Below are 16194 nucleotides of genomic sequence, written 5' to 3'. Positions count from 1 at the left end.
TTTGGAGTGGGCTAGCATGCATGTGGCTGTGGATTTAGTGTGATCATTGCAGTGAGTTGTTGGAATGTAGTACTGATGGCCATTCTGTTCTTTTTCTTTTCTTTTGGTTGACAGGTATCTCCTCCCCTTTTGCCACTGCCATCTGTATGCCACTCCTGCAGATGGGTTTTACTCCCGACACCTGCTGCTTCGTGTTAATCAGTGGAGCAGCATTACGATCTTATGGGACGATCGCCAATGGGCCACATGCCCTTACGCAGTACTGGTGGCTCGGAGCAACATTTCGGCCTTTCAGCTGGACTAGTGCCTCCCCATTGGGACGGCCCTGCGGTTCTGTGCGCTTCCATGTTGCCTTTTCGTACGTGAATGTGGCTCTGTGTACCATGAGGGAACAGGGCGTCACACAAGTAGTGGCTGGTCATTTCTTGCGGATGCAGCCCACAATGGTGAAATGTGTTTTGGAGTTCATGGCCTGATGGCTGTATGGGCTTGGTGATTTTGATGTGCATTAAATTTCTATTCTGATTTGGCCCGTGTAGCGTTCTTCTTTGCAAGTGATGTGGCATATGCCTATTTGGAGGGCGATGTATTGTGAGGAGATCTGCACTGGGTTCCAGCTTCGGAGTTTAGTTGCGTGGTACTGTACTGGGCGCGTTTGCCTACGAAGCCCGTGAGGTCAGGGATGGGGGCTGCCAATATGACAGTTTGAATGTTGTCATGCTCAGGGGCGGGGGATTGGGTTTCGTGTAACAGATGCCGGTCAGCCAGGTGGACTGGTGGAATGATGTGATTTTCGGAATATTGCTGGTCACAGGTGCCTGTGTTTGCGTGCGTTTCTTGGTGGGGGACTGTGGTCATGTCCATTGGGATGGCTTCTGTATTCGTGCCATCTGTGCCCTGCAGCTCCCATTGGCCCCTGTTGTGTTTCTTTTGTTCGTTGGCATGCATGGGTGACTTGTACATTTCACTGGTTGCATTGTGACTTCATTGCACCTACGGGGAGTTGTACTTTGTGGGCAGGGAGCGGTGTACGGGCACTCAGTGGGGCCGTTTACGGTTGATTCGCGATGCCGTACTTCTCACCATGGCGGAATGGTGCATTCCGCCATGCTTGATGGCGTTAGGTACATGTCCGCTAGGGTCGGAATTGGCGTACCGTTGCGCCATGGTGGTGTTTACGGTTTGGCATGGCGCGCGCGCGCGTGCTTGGTGCAGTTAGCGTTGGCGTTCACTACGGTGTCGCTAATGGCATCGTACTTTGCGGTGACGGGTCATAGTCGCACCGAGCGCTATTCGATGGCGGTATTGCATTTCCGCCATCGTTTTCCGAATTCCGCCAGGGTCGTAATGAGGGCCATTGTCTAACCATGTTCCTTATTAATAGGAGTGGTACAAGTGAGAGATGGGTATGCTCCCATGATAAATGCCTTTGGAGAAATGTGGAAAATTCACAACAGGCCGTGGAGACCAGTAGAGCTGAGGTATACAGATGACTGGCAGAGTGGCGTGACCTGCCTAAGAGGCCTCTAAGAGGAACTTCATGTGGAGAGATCTCTCCAGTTCCTCTGTGGACCAGTCTGCCAGAGAGAGGAATGAGAGATTTCCGTGAGGACTCTGTTGGTATGGGACAGAGTGAGATATTCTTAGTAGGGGAGAATATTTGGAAATTGGAAGACTTCTCGACAGACAGGCTGCCTCTTCTAAGTCAATCGAGTTAGTGAAGACTCAATTACATGCCAATCCTCCCCAGCAAGTCTGAGAGCTGAGAGCACAGAAAGAGAGCATTGCATGTGCAGGTGTTGTGGGGTGGGTGGTTAAAGAGTCAAAGACAGAATAATCTAGAGATTTTGGGCGGCACTGGTTTTGCATGTGCAACATTCTTCTGTACATCGGATCCCTTCTATTTCGTTGATCTGTTGTTTTCTGGCATGCACTGGCATGCATCTTTTAAATGAGTTTGATATGTTAATTTAAATGAAGAGTAATGATGAAACATTTCTAAAATATTGCTTAATTATTTTTTTTGTTGAAAGTGTGTCTTTCAAGTTTGGCAGACCTGCTTAGAGAAAAATCTAAACTGTGAATCTAATAGAACAATTTGGTTGTAAAATTGTAAATTCACCAAAACAACTTGTTTGCACACTTTTCAAAGAATATTGAGCCACACTGAGTATGCTCTGCATTGTAATTTTTCTTGTATGCACTGTTTTGAATGTTCAAACTTTAATTTGAAGTCTTGGAACATTTGTTTTTATTTTTATTTTTGTGTATTCTTAAAAACCATTTTTCTTTTGTAACATTTCATTTATTCACTTTGATATATGGAAATTGAATTTCCCCAAAAATAAAAAAAAACACCAAAATAAACTGTCCTTTTTTGTAAAAACTAATGTTTACATTCAGACCATGAATGGAAATCTTAGCAGCGAAATATGTTTTTTTGAGTACACATATTTAAATAAAAAGAATCAGATTCAAAAATAACAAATTAGATGCTTTGGGTTTTATTTGTATTTTATTTCAAGTTTGGAGCCTGAATAATAATAACAATAATACAACTATTCAGCCTCATATTGGTCTTCGGTCGAATAATTGGTGAACCATTCAATATTCGGCCAGAAGGAAAATGTTCTATTCAGGACACTCCTCACTTCAACAACAACTATTGTGCACACATTGAAAATGTGAAACAGTTACAGAGTGGGAACATGAGCAGGAGATTTAATTTATTATCCCAGGTCGTTTCATCGATGATGGGTCTCTCGCTTGTCACTTCGAGCTCCAATGGCTCGTGCCGTGTGAATCACTTGAACACACTGACATGAATCAGGAACATCATTTCACCAAAATGCCAGGGGTAGTGGAAGTGACATCACATGACCTTTGACCTCTGATGATATCACAGGAAGCAATGTCATTTGACCCCCCCACCCTGAAGTGACAGCACAGGAAGTGGTGGAACACAACCTTTCACCCCTTGACAAAACAGCAAGTGGCATCACATAGCATTGTTCCTAAGTGCACTACGAAAAATATGGTTGCAATATCACTATGATGTGATATACATTTCGTACAAGAACGGATCACCATATGTATCGTTAATATTAGTGTGTATGGGCCCATATTACCAAATTACTGTGAATGCAAGCAGATGTCGAAGGCGAAATGACAATGTGTTACTATATAGCACCTACGCTTAAGTGCTTTATGTAGAAAAAATATACATACAATATCACCCAACCTGTGTTGTTACTCAATTATTGACCTCAGAAGGATGAAAGGCTGAGTTGAGGTGTTTAAGAACAGACTAAATCAGTGACTCACCCCCTGAATGTGTGCCTGAACATAAACCTTTAATGAGTCTAGCAATTACTGGATAGAATTCCAGAAAGACAAATTATTTGTTATTCCTATTCTTTCTTATTTAGGGTCACTGATCAAAGTGTTAAACTTGTTGAACCTGCTGGTTTTTTTTTTAAAAAAAAGGCCTGAACAAGAAAGCCAGGCATTCTAAAATTAAAGAGCCACATGGCGCTGGCTACACCCCAGCAGTTTACATTTAAAAATAAATAAAAAAATAACAATTTGTTTCTTTTTTTTATTTTAGGGGCAGCTAGGAAGACCTCAGGAGCTGCAACTGCGACCCCTGGTTACCCCCAAATGACGTCCCTGAATTGCAGTTGCAATGTAAAAGCTGCAAAGGCTTCCCACATTTGATTCAGTAATGATGATTTACTGCAACTCTGCTGCTTTAAACGTAGGTTTCTTTTTGTAAAGCTGATAACCGAGGGAGGAAATTACAGCCATTTGGTGTAATGAAACTTGCCGCTCCGTGGCACCTCCATGATTCACAGCACAGTATATCATGAAAAACGAGGACTGAAAAATAGCAGAAATCAACCTTGCTTCTACTCTGCTACATATGGTTAATTTGACCTATAATATATCATATAAATAACACCTCTTAATGCTACACTTACATAGAATTGCAATAACTATCAGGAAACAGAATTACACATAACTTTGCCTCCATGCCTGCAGGGAATGAATTATTAAAAAAGTAGTATTTTCTATCCTCAGTCACGAGGTAGTCGGTCATAAATTATTATATGTATTGCAATGCACAGCCCTTTATATACTGATGTAGGTAACGTATGTATTACATTAGAAATTGAGCATATCTGATTTGGCATGAGGCTCACGAAGAAGGAGGAGCTGTTCACAACACAAGGTAAAGAAGACAAAAATATCATGGAGGTGAGTAGAGCAAGATAATTGGTAAGATATGGGAAAGACATACATAAGAACAATGGTGGGCAGAAAACCTTTATGTGGACAGTGTCCGTCTTATTTCAAACTTAATGCTCAAATAAGGCACAAAGGGCCACCGTATATAGGGTTGGCAGTAATTAAGTGGCAAATCCGCTGATTTACTGCCAAAATAATTTATCATTACCACCACTTGATCCCGTGGAATTACCATGGGATTACAAATAAAGCTCTGTTTTTAGATTCTTCAGGACTTCATGGGGATTTTTGGGATTTACCATGAGTGGCAATTCTGCTACAATAAATCTGATTATTTTTGGAGGTAAAGTGTAGGTTTTACCTTCAGCTGCTGGAGATAAATCTTCCACTTCACTGCCAAGAATTGGAGTACAGAGGTGCAAAAAAGTGGCAATAAAGTGGCAGTGATTCAGTTACAGATATTTGACCACCAATTTTAGCCATAGAATCATACTCGTAATGAGGCCCTGTGTGCTTTCTACCATCAGGCCCACAGCGCTTACCTTACCTTCTTGTAAAAGCCGCAGACTCTGCACAAGTGGGTGGAGACACTCTCATTTCTGATATTGTCATACAGCTCTTTGGGATGTGCCCTCGAGCAGTTGGAGAAATAATATGTGCAGTAGCACCTGGAGCATTGCAAGTGCTGAATGGGATTACCAAGTAAATGATCTCAGGCCCAAATAACCAGACAGACTCAAAGAATATGGCAAAATACTACTTTATTCTCAGTTCAGTAAATAGGGAAGCCTGGCGGACAAACAGATTGTAGCTCACACACTCTCATCGCATTTCCATTACACAAAGGCCTCTCTTGGCCTTCCTCCTGCTCCTACCTGCGAGGCTAAAAACCTCGGGGTCATCTTTAATTCCACACTCTCCTTCTCTCCTCACATGTCAGACATCTCTAAGATGTCAAACTACCAGCGGCACCTCCTCAGAGGTATTCTACCTTTACTCTCCTTCCGACCGAAGCTCACTGTCTCCAGGGCTATGGTTCTCTCTAGGCTGGACTACTGCAACAGCCTCTTTATAAATCTTCCTGCCTCTACTCTCCACCCTCTGTAACTCATCCAGAACACGACTGCAAGGCTTGTCCTTGGCCAAAGCCCATGGATCGCTTCTCTCCAGGACTGAAATCTCTGCACTGGCTCCCAGTGGCTGCGAGGATCAAGTTCAAAACCCTCTGCATTGTCCACAAGGCGTTCTGGGGCCTGGGGCCTCAATACCTTCAACTCTCTCTTCCTAAATATCTTCCCTCTTGAGCTCTTCCCTCTTCCACCTCCAACTCCCTTATGGTCAGTCGCTTCTCCAAGCAATGAGTTGGTGGTACAGTTCCCTTTCTTCAGCTGGGGCCTCCCTCTGGAACAGCCTCCCTGCCTCCCTGAAACTTGAGGAGAACCGTCTCTGGTTCAGGAAGCACCTAAAAGCCTTTCTCTTTGCTTCTGACTTTTCTCCTCCTCTCCCCTGCTGACCTCCTGGCTGAAACTGAATCTGCACTGGTTACCTGGCCACCCTCTGTTCTAGGGCCCAGGTCCCTCCCCTACCAGTCACACACACCTGCACTGCCTACCTAGCAACCCCCGCACTTGGGGACTGTTTCTGTATCCCTACGTCCCCACTACCAGCACTTGACACCTAATGTCAGCACTTACCTTTGCACTTGCCACCTGCTGGCCGTTACCTTACCTATTGTTATTATTCTATGCCATGTAATGCACTGTCCCCTCACCCCTACCCCCGCACTTTCCCCCTTCCCCCATCCCATGCACTTGCGCAATCTGAATGACACCTGGCCTAGTAGGATTGTTGTCTGTCCTCCCTTTGTTCCCCCTCCCTTGCCTCATCACGCCTTGAAACACTTGTGCATAGGCGCGTTATAAATGCCATATCATATACCTCGATGTACATCAGCTATGACATCATACTATGTGTCAAATTATTTAAATGTGTCGGGTGGAAGGATTGGTTAAGGAAACCTATATATCAATAGTTCACATAAGTGTTAATATCATCATTGGCTGCACCTTATCTGGTAGGCACACCTTAAACACCCTCAAACTACATAAAATACACATAATAGCATAATGCCAGCAGTGCATAGCCTTCTGCAACAATGCAGAGTACACCATTATGTAGACCCTCATGATTGATTGGAACTCTCTTCCAACTTTTGCCATTCGGCTTGTTAGCAGCATGTAAGCAATGAAACCCAGGTGCATTGGAACAACGTCAGACAACTGCCTTTCCAATCTAATTAGCCTACCATCTCTCATCATTTGGCCCTAAACCAAGGCTGATTGTAGTTGACTTTGCGGACTGTTCTCGTCCTCAGAAATTTCAAGGGAGGGAAGGTACATTGCTATCTTCGTCAGGAGCCTTATGAATATGACTTGTTTTCCAATCATGCAACACGTGTTAGGAGACCATGGTTTTGTGCATTCTGACCTTTTATTTGGCACTATATAATTCAAATATGTTTGTGTGCTATTACTCCTCTTGCCCTCTGGAGATTTGGTTGCTCCGTCTTGCATGCACTCTCTGCATCTTTGATTTTTCATTACTTGGCACTCACAAATGTTCACTCCTTTACTTAATCTAAGAGAAATGTGTCTTACCTACATGGCTTATCCTCTTCGACTCCTTTTGTTCCTCGCAGTTGCTTCTTGCTATTGAATCCTTGATCTTGAGCCGAGAAAATAGCCTTGGTCTCTCTCCTCGAGATTTCTACCTTACGATTATACAATGACTTCCATTTTCTTAACATGGCTGCTTTACTTATGTTACATTTCCTACTTGAGCAAGATTCTATATTGTCTAATCTACCTTGCGTTTCTGCATATATACATCTACTATCACTTATCTTCTTCATGTATATTGTTTTCTTCATATTCACATATATATTTACTTCAATCTTTTAATTACATCTTCATTCTTTGGACATCCATACATCAGATTCCGTGTGTATATTTATCTTCTCTCTTCACAACATCACTTCTCTGAGATCCAAGTGTACTTATAGTTCTTCTATGTCCAGTGGTGTCTGCAGACTCATGTGTGCCATTTCAGTTTGAGGTTACATTCAATATGGTTGTCTGAGCGCATAACGTCTCTCATACCTTCAATGTGGTATTTGGATGATACCAGGTGTCATACACAGTGCTCTCTTGCTGTTCTTCCAATATGATGGAGGTGAGGGAGCAGGCACTGCAAATGACATGTACATCTGCCTCTCTACATTCCCCCCTCTGGTCGAGTCCTCAACCACCTCCTCAATTTGTTTAACCTTTTCTTCACACTGTGGTTTCTTTGGAATCCCTATCTTTGTCACCCCCCTCAGGTCACCTGCATTCTTTATATGTTCATTCACACTCCAGGTCATATGGCAACATTACCCAATCAGTTGAAAGAACACCCATCGTACCACATTGATTTTATGATAATTGGGAGAATAGAACTTCATTCGTGGGGTGCCAGGGAACTTCCTGTGAGGTGCTCATGGGTGGTGTTTTTGGTCTGTTTTTGCTTGTGAGTTAAAGCATTTACATTGATCATCATCCTCATCCAATATGTTTCTTTGCCGTCTTCTTGCATTGTCCTATGAATATTCTTATAAAACAGAATCGCAGCAACACTAACACTAGCATTTCTCCCAATAGTTTAAAGGCATTTGCCATCCAGGTTGGAACCAACGAGAATAGAGATGAAAATCAATCTTCCTCTTCACTCTCATCTACTTCTTCCACCATCTTTGTAGGCAGGGTCAACAGCACAGTTATTACTTCTGTCAGGGTTCCATTTTCTGCATCATGGGTAGGTGTGTATGTGCAACATGAAGGTTCGATTTTGGCACACACGCCTCCTTCTATTGCTGACATTAAGACATACCTGTTCTGGAGCATCATACACCTGATGGCACTCAATTCTTCATTCATCGCATTAAATCCATTTATTGTCATGTTAATTGTTTGCAGCAGTTCCCATCTGGTGATTTGTAACCACTTGGCATTCACTGCAGTTTGAATTCCTGGCATGAATATGACTGTAAATATAATTGCCCTTCCACTGAACAATTTTTGCTCATCTGGAATGTCGTTATAAGCTTCTATTGATTTTCCCGAAAAGTAGTTCTCTCTCTTCTGTCGAATGAATTTTAGTGAGCTCTTGTTCCTTTGCTATTCATCCATTTGTGGAAAGTCAGTGATCTGGAAATCACTTTGGGTAAAGGCCAATGCAGGAACATGTGTTATAACTATAGAACATATTCCTCCCCCATTCTTGGGCAGCTTCAAATAAGCCTTGGTTCCACAGGCCCAATAGTGGTCCATTAGCATGGCGGTTCCTCTATTAGTTTCTGGCACCTCAACTCTTATGCTTGCATCTTTTATTTTCTCCAACTTTGGTCAGACCACTGTTTCTGAAACAGAGTGTTGCATTCTTCGTTGGCAGTATGGACACAGGTCCTGCTTAATTTTCGACCCATATTAATAATTGTGAATACTTGGCCCATTCCTTCTTCCCATCCTGTACTAGTGGCTAGTCCATATACTAAAAGCTGAGATCTCTACCTGCATCCTGGCAATCCTTGTGTTTCCCTTGTGTCTGCACAATTCAGTCTCTTTTGTTCGACAAACCTCATCTGCTCTCCAGTCATACCACTGAATGTGCACGGGAGCATTCTGTCCCTCCAGCTCGGTTCTGTCATCATCTTCTTCACTTTTATGTAAGCATCCTCATATGGGAACATTCTCTTTGGAATTGATCATAGTGTTGCCCATTTTACTTCAAATTAACCTCTTGTCATTCATGCTGCTAGATGACTAAGACACTTTGCATTGTGTGTAGATAACTTCTTGTTATAAATGTTCTGGCTGTGCTCATGGTATATGGGATAAGAGAACATACATAGCAGCTCCCATCTGATGTTATTCTCCCCACTTCCTTCATGTGCTGATACCACATGTTATTCTTTAAATGTGCTGAATTATCAAGATATGCATGTATCCTCATGATATTCTTCAGCAAACCTCTTAAGTTGAATAATTTGCTTCAAAATATCAGGGAAAATATCCCTCATGCATTAGTTAGGGATAGAAATAGATGTCTCATTGCTAGACACTCCATTTGTATTGTAAAACATAATTTAATGAAATGCTCTATGGATAAAGAAATAAAAACTACACATTGTACAAAATGTAGCAACAAGAAAGATTGCAAAAGTGTTCATATTTCCTACTGCATTTTGTGTATCAATAGGTCTTCTTGCTATCAATTTGTCTTTCACAAACTGAAAGATTCCCATTCTATTTTATCAACATGTAATTCCTGTTACCTTTATAATGATCACACCCTTTTATAACAAAAAGTGTACTGACATTGCAATGATGATCCTTTGAATAATAGGGGCTGTCTTAGGATTTCCAAAAAAGGTCATAATGTCAATGGTGCATCTCACTGGAGCTAGATAGGATCAAAGTCTATAAAGGAAAACAGCATACAAGAATGTGTGTAACATTATAGGCAATATAAAGTGTTATTTTTCTACTTTTCAAAGTATTGTCTGTTTAACCTATCAGGAATAATTCTGCCAAGTTTGTTTGTTTCCCTTTAAACTTGGGAACAATCAGAAATTTGAATTGTCTTTATTTCATCTGTTTTTGTTGGCTCTTGGTAGCTGATCTAGTCAGCATCCGCAGAACATCTTCTCTTGCTTCACTGTCAATGGGTGCCAGCGGTATAAGGGTCCGTACTTTGTAAGGCTTTACGTCAATCAGATGCAGCCTAGCTTGTCTTCCTTGGATTGTCAAGGTAGTGGGGGTGACCCCATGTAGTAGGTATGGTCCTTCAAAGTGGGGCTTATTCCAAGTGCAGACAAAGCTCTTTACAAGCATATGGTCCCCTGGGTACTAAATAGGTGGCTTTAATAGTTTTATTAGATTGATAGTTTAACTGTCTTCTTCAATCTTCTTTGACCCTTCCCTCTGTGTGTGATCTGTTCAGAAATAAAAGAAACACTAGCGGTCATATTTGTCAAATATTCATGCATCTCATCCCCTAATGTTTAAGCTACACTTTGAGCATCAATTTCCAATCGAGTGGGAGGGGCAAGTGGTACTCTCATGCGGCGGCTAGTCACCAACTCATGAGGAGTCAGCTGGTGATCTGAGCCAGGCTGGTTTCCCAAGGAAAATAAAGCTAAGGGAAGGCACTGTAGCCATCCCATCTTCAAAGTCATCTTAATTTTAGCTATCCTTTCTTTAAGGAGTCTGTCTAAATGCTCACAAATACCATTTGTCTGTGGGTGATAAGTAGATGAAAACTTGTGCATTATGCTTAATAGAAGAGTAATCTGTTCAAACATCTCATTTACAAAATGCGGCCCATTATCATACCAGAGGACTTAGCATACACCCCATCTAGGAAACAACTCATGTACCAAACACTTGGCAGCACATGTGGCATCAGGGTGTGTGCATGGATCTGCCTCAATCCATCTAGAAAATAGACACCCTACCACTAGTATATATCTGTAACCATTGCATGTTTGCAACATATCCACATAATCTATATGTAGATGCTGAAAAGTACCATTGGGACATGCTATTTCTCCAGTTGTGTGCGATTGTGACAGCAAGAATTTATCTGGTTATATGTACAGGATAGTTTAACTGATCCAGCACAACTCTCAATAATGCTAAAGGCACAACTGGGTTTCCAGTACTATCTTGTCTCCATATAGCTTCTGTAGGGAATAAAGAACACCCCTGTGTCTTCCATAAATCCTGTTCTTCCTGTGGAGCTCGACCTTGCAACTCAATTAACTGTACAATGGACAACATGTTAAAGCCTTCTTTCATCATCATGCAATGTTCTGACATTTGCTTGTCACTTTCTACTTCAAAAGTAGAAATATTTGTAAAGTATGCTACTCTTTTTTGCTTCAACGTCTGCGGCTTCGCTACTGTGAGAAATTATGTCTCCCCTCTTAGGATGGAATGAGCAACTCACCATAGCGATAGCCAATGGTAGCTTCAGTACCTTGCTAAGCTTATCCAATAGTGATGCATGTTGCACTGGAGTGCCGTCTGCACAGAAGAAGCCCCTCCTTTTGCAGCGTGACAATCCTGCATGTACAGTTGATGTCACATAGATGGAGTCATAGTACACTTCCTCATCCTCATATATCTGAAGTGCGGCGATAAGCACCACTAATTCTGCAGCCTGTGCTAAACAATGTCAAGGCAATCTTGCAGTTTTCACTACTTCAAATTCACCATTCTTTTTCAACTTCACTACTGCCAATCCCGTATGCCTATCTCCTGTCTTTTGGTCAATTTTTAAAGAGCCATCAATAAATAGAATTCCCCCCCTTCCTAAAGCGTTTACTTTAAAGTGGGTAATATTGTCATAAATCTCAGTATACATTGTGCAATCATGTACATAATCCTCCTTTCCTACTGGTTCTGCTATGAATGTCGCTGGATTCACTACTCTGCATCTAACAATTTTGATCCCTGGGTTCAAAATAATTACCTTGTAAATTGAAGCTCTTTGTGCAGTCATCATACTTTTAGGTTTTTCCAAAATGGCAAATAAGGAATGCTCAACGAATAACATCATTGTGCAACCCATTGTAATACGTGCAGCTTTTTCAATTGCAAAAGCAGCAGCAGCTAATGCTTGTTTGCAAGGGTAATGCACTCTCATTACTTGGTCTAGAATCCCACTGTAATACACCAATGGTTTATGTCCATGTCCTAATGTTGTTTTCTGTGTGAGGACAGCCGTTATTACTACTCCATTCAAATGTGGGAATAAATAAAACTCTTGATTAGATTCTGGAATCCTACAAACCGGAGCTGTACAAATTGCCTTTTTCAACTCTTCAAATCCTTCTGTCATTTCATGTGTCCGTATAATGAAATCTTTACCTATCTTTACTTCTTTACGTCATTTCAAAAGTGGTCTAATATATGTACTGTAGTCAAAAACCCAGGCCCTACAATAATTACATAGGCCTAAGAATTGCTGCATTTCCCCCACTGGGCCTCATTAAGAGCTAGGCAGTAACCCACCGGTGCGAAAGGCGGGTTGCCACTGGCCCCATAACCCATTTCCGCTACCTGATATCCCAGCAGCACCCCAGTGCTACCGGCATATCACAAGTTGCGGCAAAGTGGTTGCTTCCTATTCCCATGGAGTGCCATACGACTCCATGGGAATGGGGACACTGAAGCACCAGCACTGTTAGTAATGGTGCCCATGCTTCAGTGAGAAGTCTACCGGTAGGATCTGAATTCCCGGCAGGTCAGGCCTGCCAGCAGTTCCATGGCCCCTAACAGCAGAATCAGAGTCTTCTGGTCTGGAAAGGGTGCTGGTACGTTGCTGTTGGCACCCTTATTTCCAGACCGGCAAACCGTAATGAGGCCCACTGTTCTAGGTCTTACAGTTTTAATAATTGCTTCTGCTCTCTCAGGTGTCACTTTTCGCCCTTCTTGAGAGATTAACTGTCCTATGTACAGGACTTATTCCTGGCAATACTGTAATTTCTCTGTATCCACCATATATCCTTTTTCTGCAATACTGTCATTAGCTGGACTGAATCTTCTCTGCATTTTTGCGCACTAATATGTCATCTGCGTACTGAATTATTGTGCTCTCAAGCTGTACATTTCCTAGGTCCATCTGAAGAACCCTATTAAGGATTGATGGGGACTCACTGTACCCCTATGGTAATCTTGCATATTTCCACCTCTGGTTTCTATGCAAAATAAGGTCAAATCTTGGAAGTCCTCATGAAGGAGAATTGAAAAAAAACATTCTTTAAATCTATTACTGTAAAATATTTGGCTGTAGCTGGTATGTTCCATAATATCATAGCTGGATTTGGAACCAGAGGAAACTGCTTCGACAACATTCTTTAGCGGATGGAGATCCTGAATAAATCTCCACAACCCCCCTGTTGTTTTCTTTACTGGGTACACAGCCGTGTTGCATGGAGAATCTGATGGTACCAGTATTCCCTGCTATACTAAAGTGGAAATGGTCTCAAATATACCTTCACCTGTTTCTCTGGACATGGGGTACTGTTTTGTTCGTGGTAAAGTTTCTCCTGGCTTAAGCTTAATTTTGACTGCTCCTGCTCCGCTCAATATGTCAACTGTGGACTGTGGGTCCATAAGATGCTTAGCACTTTTTCTAAATCTTCTTGGAATAATGACAGCTTTGTTTTTACCAATCCATTCTCTGTGGTATTTCTTCATTCTCAACTTTTAACCAATAGGTAAGGCTTCTAAAAAATACTAGTTCATTGTCTGAATACTCGTCTCTGAACAACTCTTCGTCTGTTAGTCTATACCCTTCATCAAGAGCTATTATTGTTGTCCATGCTCTTCCTTCATCACCTGTCCCATGAACAACTACCCATACAAACAAACTAAATACAAAAACAAATACCCTATCCTCTCTTACTACTGCTGCTTCTAGTTATATGGGAATAACCTGTCCTACGTCATCATCCATATGTATTTGTGGTCGAAACAAACATTTGTCGGGTATCCTCAACAGTTTACCAATCAATCCAGGATGCCACGTCAACAAAATATTTACTACATACAATGATACTTCTGGCTCTAAAGGAACACCTCAAAATGCTTTTTGGCATGTAAATGCTAGTATGAATTCTCTTACATTCATGTAATGTGGCCCTGGAGTAGAATATGTTGGCACTTTGTCAGTAAATTATATTGTCATGTTACGGTCTGTCATTAAGTCCCATCATAATATGTTAACTGGTGTCTGTCGAGAATACAATAGTGGAATAGATACATCATGTTCTCTTATTGAATTTGACAATTCATCAGTAAAAGGAAATAAACACTTAGCCCCAGAATATCCCTGCTCATTCATGGCAATGCCAGACATTCAATACTTTCCCTTTAGAACACAGGAACGAGTCGCTGCTGTGTCTCCAAGAAATGAAAATGCCTTGCCTCCTATTGTTACCCTGACCCTTAGTTCTTCTTGGGGGTCTGGTGTCACTAATAGTACTGAACACATCCGATCGGTCTATGGGCTTTCCTATTGTGGATATAAATTCATCCATGTACCCGTAAAAGGATTTCCTCCCACCACTGTTACACTCGCTATCCTGGGTGTAGGTGTTTGTGGGGCTCCTGTATTTGCATTCCATTGTGGCATGGTTGTCTGCTGTGTCGGAGTGTACTGTTGGGTCTGTAGTTGCTGTGTTTGCATAGGCGCTACTGTGCTTGCCCTTGTGGTGACTGTAATTTCAGCATAACCTGCTGTGTTTGCTGCATTTGTGGCACATGCGTCTGATACTGTGTGTGATCTTAGCCATAATATTCTGTTGGTTCTGTATTATACTGTGGAAAATAGCCTGCCCCCCCCCTCTTGGAGCCTGCCGGTTCTGCTGCATGCCCCTCTACTTCTACATGCATGGGCCATATGTCCCATTCTCCCGGAATTTCAGCATTGCTGCGGTTGTCCTTGATTAAATCCTACTCCTCCTTGAGGCTTCTGAAATCTGCCTCCTTGTCCTCTAAGTCTATTGCCTGTACCACGTTGCCAAAAATTGTATCCACCCTGATCAAATGGATGCCCTGCATCGATTGACTGTGTTGACTGTAATTCTTGTGTAAACACTCCCTCACTGCTCGTCAATACTGCTCCTTCTATGTCAAATTTCGATAATTATTTCGGAACTGACTTTGCTTCCTCAAGTTTTCTATTCTCAGCTTCTTTCTTATCCTTCTCTTGTAACAATTGACAATGATGTACGATAGTCAACTGTATTTCAGGTCATGTCTTCGCTTCCATCCCAAGGTGAAACATCAGGGGAATTCAAAAATAACACTAGAAGTTATTGCATTCCATAATCGTTATGTTAACAATGTTATATCACAATAAGAACGATATCAGGGAGAAAGATTGGGTGTAGTATGAAGTTCACACAGATGGTGGGATGAATGAAGGAAGGGGAGCCAAACAGAGTGTAGTTCTGACCCTGCTGGAAGAACACTCTGTCCCTCAGAACGGGGTGCCTGTCCATAGGCAGCGTGTGGTACAGCGCCTATTTAATAGGGATAGAATGGGAGAAAAACTGTCCCTCCAATAACCAAATGTTTGTGTGCCACCAACCTGCATAGATTTTTCTTTTGAAAAAAATAGAAAACACTGTGTCTAACAGGAACAACCAATCAACAAAAACCCCTACTCCTATATGTCTAGGAGCGACAGAGCTAGGTATTAGATCACTGTCGTTCTCAGCTAAAGGTAGCTTGCATGAGTGCTTAAATGACCGTGGGAATTTCTATACCATGTTTTATTCACTTCCATCCCTACTTGTTTCTTCATCAGCTTTGCACTGTCTTGGGCAGTCCCTGACATAAAATATGATAAAAATAACACTAGTCTTATCCCACAGATCCCTCATCTCAAGACACCAACCCTCTTGAATCTCCTGATAATAAGCAACAGGATCTTTGTTCTCTCCCATTTTCCTTGTCAAAATCGCCCCCATATCTGACATATAATCCTTTTACTCCTGTTTCCTTACTGATACATATACACTTATAATAGGATCCCTGGCCCCTTTTATTTACCACTTTCAATGCTCTACTTACATATGCTGCTGAGTTCGAGCCATTCTGTATCGACTCTTCCCCAATCAACCAGTTCGCCTTCAGTCCATGGGATGCCAGTGGGTCCCGGAGAGGAATTTCTTCAAAGAAACTCATGCCAACCATCTCGTTTTTACATGTGTTTTCTCCGCTCTCCACAGGAAACTCTGCAATCTTCTGGTTAATGGGGGAAGTCGTCAAAAATCGGAGAGTCTAGATCTGAACCATCATCTGCTACCAAAATGTGCAATAGCATTTCATTACA

The sequence above is a fragment of the Ambystoma mexicanum genome, chromosome 4q (genome assembly GCF_040938575.1).
Source record: "Ambystoma mexicanum isolate Mex_15411 chromosome 4q, UKY_AmexF1_1, whole genome shotgun sequence".
Lineage (NCBI taxonomy): Eukaryota > Metazoa > Chordata > Amphibia > Caudata > Ambystomatidae > Ambystoma > Ambystoma mexicanum.
Note: the sequence above shows the minus strand (reverse complement) of the source record.